General features: G+C 28.8%; 1 long non-coding RNA gene across 1 annotated transcript; it reads left to right on the forward strand.

Annotated features, from left to right (window-relative positions):
* The first annotated feature begins 1,612 nt into the window (after positions 1 to 1,612).
* On the forward strand, positions 1,613 to 2,604 carry LOC107952751 (uncharacterized). Its single transcript, XR_001698903.2, has 2 exons — positions 1,613 to 2,157; positions 2,450 to 2,604. It is a non-coding gene; the product is annotated as an uncharacterized lncRNA (long non-coding RNA).
* Positions 2,605 to 6,308: the final 3,704 nt, after the last annotated feature.

Consider the following 6,308-nt stretch of genomic DNA (forward strand, 5'->3'; position numbering starts at 1 on the left):
TATTTATAGGCTAAATTCGTAGGTCAAATAATAATAAAATTATCTAAACTAATCAGAGTTCGACTGAAATAAACAAACGTTTAACTGGGAGATTGTCTCTCAGATTTGACTGAAATATGAAGCATACTCAACATTATCTTATATGCAATTGATTGGGCTTCATTGAAGATCACACATGTGTTTTATTGTATTTGTAAGAACTTAATTTTGCAAAATCTCACCTATTAAGGGCTTATAATTTGTTTGCTCTTTGTATTAAAATGGCACTTAAGAAAGAAAAAAAACTTTAAAAGGAGATTATAAGTTCTAAATTGAGCTTTAAAAGTAAAAGAGGTTTATATCTTAACCTTTATAAAATACAAGGCTTAAAGCATCGCTTACCTCTTAAAGTATACCATTTTTTTAGATTGGTACTAATTTTTTTTTGGCTCAAATTGGTACAAAAAGTATGATTTTCGTTCTTGATTCAGTCATTTCTGTCAACACCGTTAAAAAACATTTAATTGTTCCTAACCAATTATAGCATGAAAGTGTTATTATTTCTCACGCCATTAATCTATGTGGAATTAAATATGGAATCTAATTTGAAATTAAAAAAAACACATAAGTACATGTGTTTTTAAAAAATAAAAAAATTAAATAAATTTGATTTACTTTACCTCTATCCAAATAGATTCCAAAATAGAAACCTCAAAAGCAACATTTTAACAACTAGTTTGGTCTCTAAGTAAGATAAGGATAATGATGAGAGTTTTGAGAATGTGATTGCCAATCCTCACTCCTCCTCCTTTCCAAATTCAACCAACATAAATTAGGAAGGGATAAAACATAGCATGAGAATGATTTGTCACTCCTCCTCCTTTCCAAATTCAACCAACATAAATTAGGAAGGGATAAAACATAGCATGAGAATGATTTGCTGATAGTGTAATGCACATGAAGATCAAAGTAAAAAATGCCAACTTTATACTGCACTTAGTTATCCTGAAGGCATGTCTAGATCATTGTTTAAAGGTTTATCGAAATAGCTGTTTAAACAAGGGATATAACATGGTGACTAAACCTGCATTTTAAGGAGTTGTTCGAACATGAGGTGAAACTTCAAATACAAAGGCAACTAATGTCCCAACACATGCATACCACTAATTAAAAAGGTTAAAATATGTCATAGGTCCTTATACTCTTTACAAATTTAGAATTTATATTTTCAAGAATTTAGTCTCATTTTTTAGATTTCAAAATTCAAGTCTAATTGTTAACACAATTTGAAATTAAAAAAAAAATACTCGCAAGCAATGTGACTAAAAAATGGGAGTTGTAATGTACTTGAATTTCACAAAATAATTTTAATAATATTAACAGTTGAGCTTAAATTTTAAAATATTAAAAAGCAAAAATAAAAAAAATCCTAAAAAGACATAAACTTATAACATATTTTATCCCATTAAAAACTAAAACTTGGATGCAAAAGCCATGTGAATATAATGTAAATAGAAGGTAAGAAAACTCATGACAGATCACATAATATTCCCAACTCTGGTTGGCAGTTGTAGAACCTTATCTAGCCGACCCAAAATAGAAATCTAATTAACCTAATTGGCCTTTGGAGACATTTCAACACACAGTTGTATTTGCTAAGAAACTCTCGTGACTCTTCGAACCCACCGAGTCCTGACAATTCTCAATCACGGGTATAATACCTCGTGGTGCCACCCTAATTAAACTATTCTTTTTTTGGTCTGAAGATGGAACATTCATTGATCAACAACCCTTTTGATCACTGTATAAAACCACCCCCAAAATTTTTACAAACACAAGCTCATCCAATCACTTTGGTTTAGTAGTAAAGTACTGAAGCCATGGCAGCAGGGAAGTTTTTTGTTCTGATAGTAATGGTCGTATTAATGGTTGAGGGCTCAAGGGCAATGACCTTGTGTCGCATGAATGATCAGGGACTTGAGGCGTGCAAGCCATCGGTGACACAGCCGAACCCGGTCGACCCATCACCCGAGTGTTGCAAGGCTCTGAAAGGGGCTGACTTGACATGCTTGTGTTCTTATAAGAATTCGGTGTGGCTAGGTACTTTGGGGATTGATCCAAAACTTGCCTTGGATTTGCCTCCAAAGTGCAAGCTCCAAATGCCTAGTGTTTGCTAAGGTACAATGCATTAATTGTTCATAATAAATTTTCATGGATTACTACTGTTATTTTCTAGTACCATGATCTTCTAGCTAGTATAGTGACCTATCTTTCATGATAAGTTTGGTTTGACTTAAATCCACTTAATATGTCATTTTCATCAAAGTGCCAATTGTGACATATACTGAAACCTGAGGATTGCAGGACAACTGGGGCATCAATTTTTGGCACCAACTATACAAAATACAAATTATAACCATGCATTTCTGTCATTTATTTGTATATCTTTGACATATATGTACTGTTTCAGGTTTCCAGAAGAGCATGAAGCTGCTTTCTCATGTTTGTTGGACTTTCACAAGTTTCTTTGTATTGTTTTGATGTGAAAATCTTTGCAAATCTTGTATCTGTTTCGTGTTAAATTATTATTTGGTTATTGAAGTTTGTACGGACAAGTGAGTGGAATTGGCCGCCTTCTGCTCTTTTTAATTTTCATTACTCTTTTTATGTTTTTGGTGTTCACAACTGCCCCATTTTCTTCTTGTTTAAAAGAAACCAACTTCAAATTTGGAAAGATTGAAAAGATGAGGAAATTTACATGGAAACTTACTTAACTTCAACGGTAATTCCAATGATTTTACAATCTGATCAAATTTGTCAGTTAAATTTGTTCAATTGGAGTATCATTTCGGAATAAAGAGTTGAATCGATTGACTCACAAATTAGTTAGATAAATTGAATTGGTTGATTAGGCACTTTGAACCAAATAATTTAATTTTTTTTTAATTTTTAATAATTTATTTAATTAAATCACATTAATTGATTGAATCGATTAAACTGAAAATCGATGAGATAACTGATTTTATCACCGACTTAATTTTTAAGGTTTAACAGAAAATTTTTAAAAGTTAAATTTTGTTTATCATTATTATTAACTTGAACAAAATTCTCAAAGAACGAAAAGTGATGTATGATATCTCCCTATTTAAAATTTCAAAGTGGGTGAGGGGGAAAGTTGCCGTTAAACTCGTATCATATCTCCCTATTTAAAATCTCACTCAAGCAATTACTCAAGTAATTTGTCATATATCATATATAACGATTACCCAAGTAAATTAATCACTTAATAATAATAGTATATCATATATATCATATTATATATATATTCTAAGGTTTTTGTGTCCCAATTATCCAATCGGCAACATAATATATCTATATATCCAATTTTTTAAATTTGTAAATAATAATATTTTTAAATTATAATATGTTTTTAAATTAATACAATATAATTTTAAAATTATAATAATTAGATTTTACACCTCACTTTACTTGCGATGTCAACCTTTAATTATAATATAAATAAATTTATATTATAATTATATTAAATAATTATTATACTTTAGTATTTATGCAAATAAATTTAGAAATATATTCAAATGAAATATAATAAATTGAGAAATAAAAAACTAAAATAATTATATAATTTGTCAAACCCCTTTAAATATTTCCATCGAATTCAAAAAAAAAATTTAAATAATACAAATAAACTCCCAAGTGATACAAATACAAGAAAAAAACACAATCCAAAAAATTATACACAAACCCTACACTAGGTAGAGTCCTAGGAAAAGAAGATGAGTCTTATTAAGAGCCAATTTTAAATATGCATATTCTCATTACCACACTTCTTATATTTAATCGGTCAACTGTGGATCATCCCATACATATATTTAACAATTATAATATTACATAATATAAATGTTATAAACAACAATAAAACAAATATATAAGGAGATGGGTAATTAAAATAAAATTGTCAATCAATATTTTCATAGTTCTATTTCTAGAAAATAAATGAAAAACAAATATTATATAGTTTTTCAATGCCATCGCTCTATCTTCTTCTCATCATGGACTCCTTTTGGAAAAAAAATATATTTAAGTCCTATATCTGTTTCTGACTCACAAGAATTCTATGAATTTAAAAAATTGTCATATATGGAGATGATAGTCCAAGATCTATTTCCTAAGAACCATAACCTTGACAAAAAATAACAATTATATAAAAATATATAATATTACATTCATTCTCATAAATAACTCAAAACATGCATAAGATCTAAAAAATGTCACTTTCTATGTAAGTATCTAGTAAAAATTTATTAAATCATCCATTAAAAAATAGAAGGGAAACAATATTGAGATAAACTTCGTTATCCAAAATGATGAAATGGAGGATAATTTTTTGAAAAAAGATAAAAAATTTATTATGATACTAAAGCTAACCATGCATACAAGGATGATGATTTTAAAGGTCTTAATGATATAACTTATTTGTATGTTTTTAATTTTTCTTCATAAGAAATAGTTTTATATATTTTCCTATGACTATTTGCAATATTTCTAATTAAACAATGATTTCTTTTAAATAAAAATATGAATTTTTTTTATTCTTTCATTAAACCCAAGAAGAAAGACATGTCACGTAGATTTTGCTACAACATATTCTATCTTTAAAGGTAAAAGATTATTATTATTTAATATTATATTAGATAAATATCAAAGTAATAAAAGGCTCCAAAAGAGCTATGATATTAAATGTCTTGCATTTCTAAAATGAATATGGTCCATTCATCCACCATGTGGATGATTTTGATATTATATGATTCTGGTATGCGCATCTAGAAAATAATCACATATGTAATATCAACTTACAACCTGTCATTTGCGAGTTTGTTTGTTTAAATAATTAATTTAAGATTATACAATTAAGATAATTCATTTTGCTAATTCTGGTGAGTTTATGTTCTATGTTTACAATGATTATTGTATGTCAATTGGGATAAAAAATTAAATATCTTGTAGCTTATGTTCACACACAAAACAATTTAGCTAAATTGTTTATCAAGTGCCTCCAATTAATAGTTAGGCCATTACTTATGAGAACAAAACTCCCTATTACAGCTTAGGATATGTTATTTTGCATGCAACAACACTTATACATGTTAGGCCAACAAGTTATAATAAATACTCCCAATTACAATTGGTTTTTGGTCAGGAGCCAAATATTTTCCATCTTAGGATTTTTGGATGTGTAATATATGTTCCAATTGCTCCACCATAACACACAAAGATGAATGAGCCCTTGTAGGAGGTTAGGAATGTACATTGATATAAATCTCCTTCTTTTAATCAAAATCTTTGAGATATTAATTAGAGATTTAGTTATGACATAAGTTGTCAATTATTATGAGATAGTTTTCCGAACATTAGCGGGAGAGAATAAAAAGTTGAACGAATAAAATACTTGGAATGATTTATCATTATTTGAGATCCTCATAAAAAGCAATGTGAACCAAAAGCTCAGTAGATAATTTATTTTACAAATAAACTCACAGGTTCATTTATTGACATAAAGAGAATTACAAAATCTCATATACCAATTGAAAATGCTTAAATACAAATTGATGTCCCAATAGGAAAAACTGTTAGCGTAAAAGAAAGTAATCCACGCTTGAAGCGTGGAAGACCAGTTGGTTCCAAAGATAAAATTCCTCATAAAAGGAAAAGAGAAAATATTCAAGATGGTCATATTGTGGAGGCAAGTGCTCGAAAAGAGGCCAAAGATATAACTAATAATAATATTAAAGCCCAGAAGAGGTTCAAGTACTTGAAAATAGTGATAATGAAGAGATCTCGATAAGTTATGTTACTTCAAGAAAAAGATGGAACTGGAAAAATGTAGTTGTCGACAACAATTTTGCTTATAATGTTGCTATTGAAATAACAAAAGAAAATGAGGATCCTGAGCCTAAATCTAATGAGGTATGTAGAAATAGAAAAGATTGGCCAAAATGGAAAGACACAATTCAAGTAGAATTGAATTCACTTTCTAAACGTAAGGTTTTTGGACATGTAGTCCAAACACTTAAAGATGTAAAGCCGGTAGGATATAAATTGGTATTTGTGCGAAAAACGAAATGAGAAAAATGAAGTCGTAAGATATAAGGCACGACTTGTACCACAAGGATTTCCGCAAAGACACGACATGTTGGAAAATTAGGTTTGAAAAATGCAGCGGAACATAAGTTTAAGGGAAAAACCAAAGTTTTAATTTTTTTTTCCAAAAATAAGAACTTGGTTCTGATATCTAATATAATAAGCACTTA

The sequence above is a fragment of the Gossypium hirsutum genome, chromosome A07 (assembly GCF_007990345.1).
Source record: "Gossypium hirsutum isolate 1008001.06 chromosome A07, Gossypium_hirsutum_v2.1, whole genome shotgun sequence".
Lineage (NCBI taxonomy): Eukaryota > Viridiplantae > Streptophyta > Magnoliopsida > Malvales > Malvaceae > Gossypium > Gossypium hirsutum.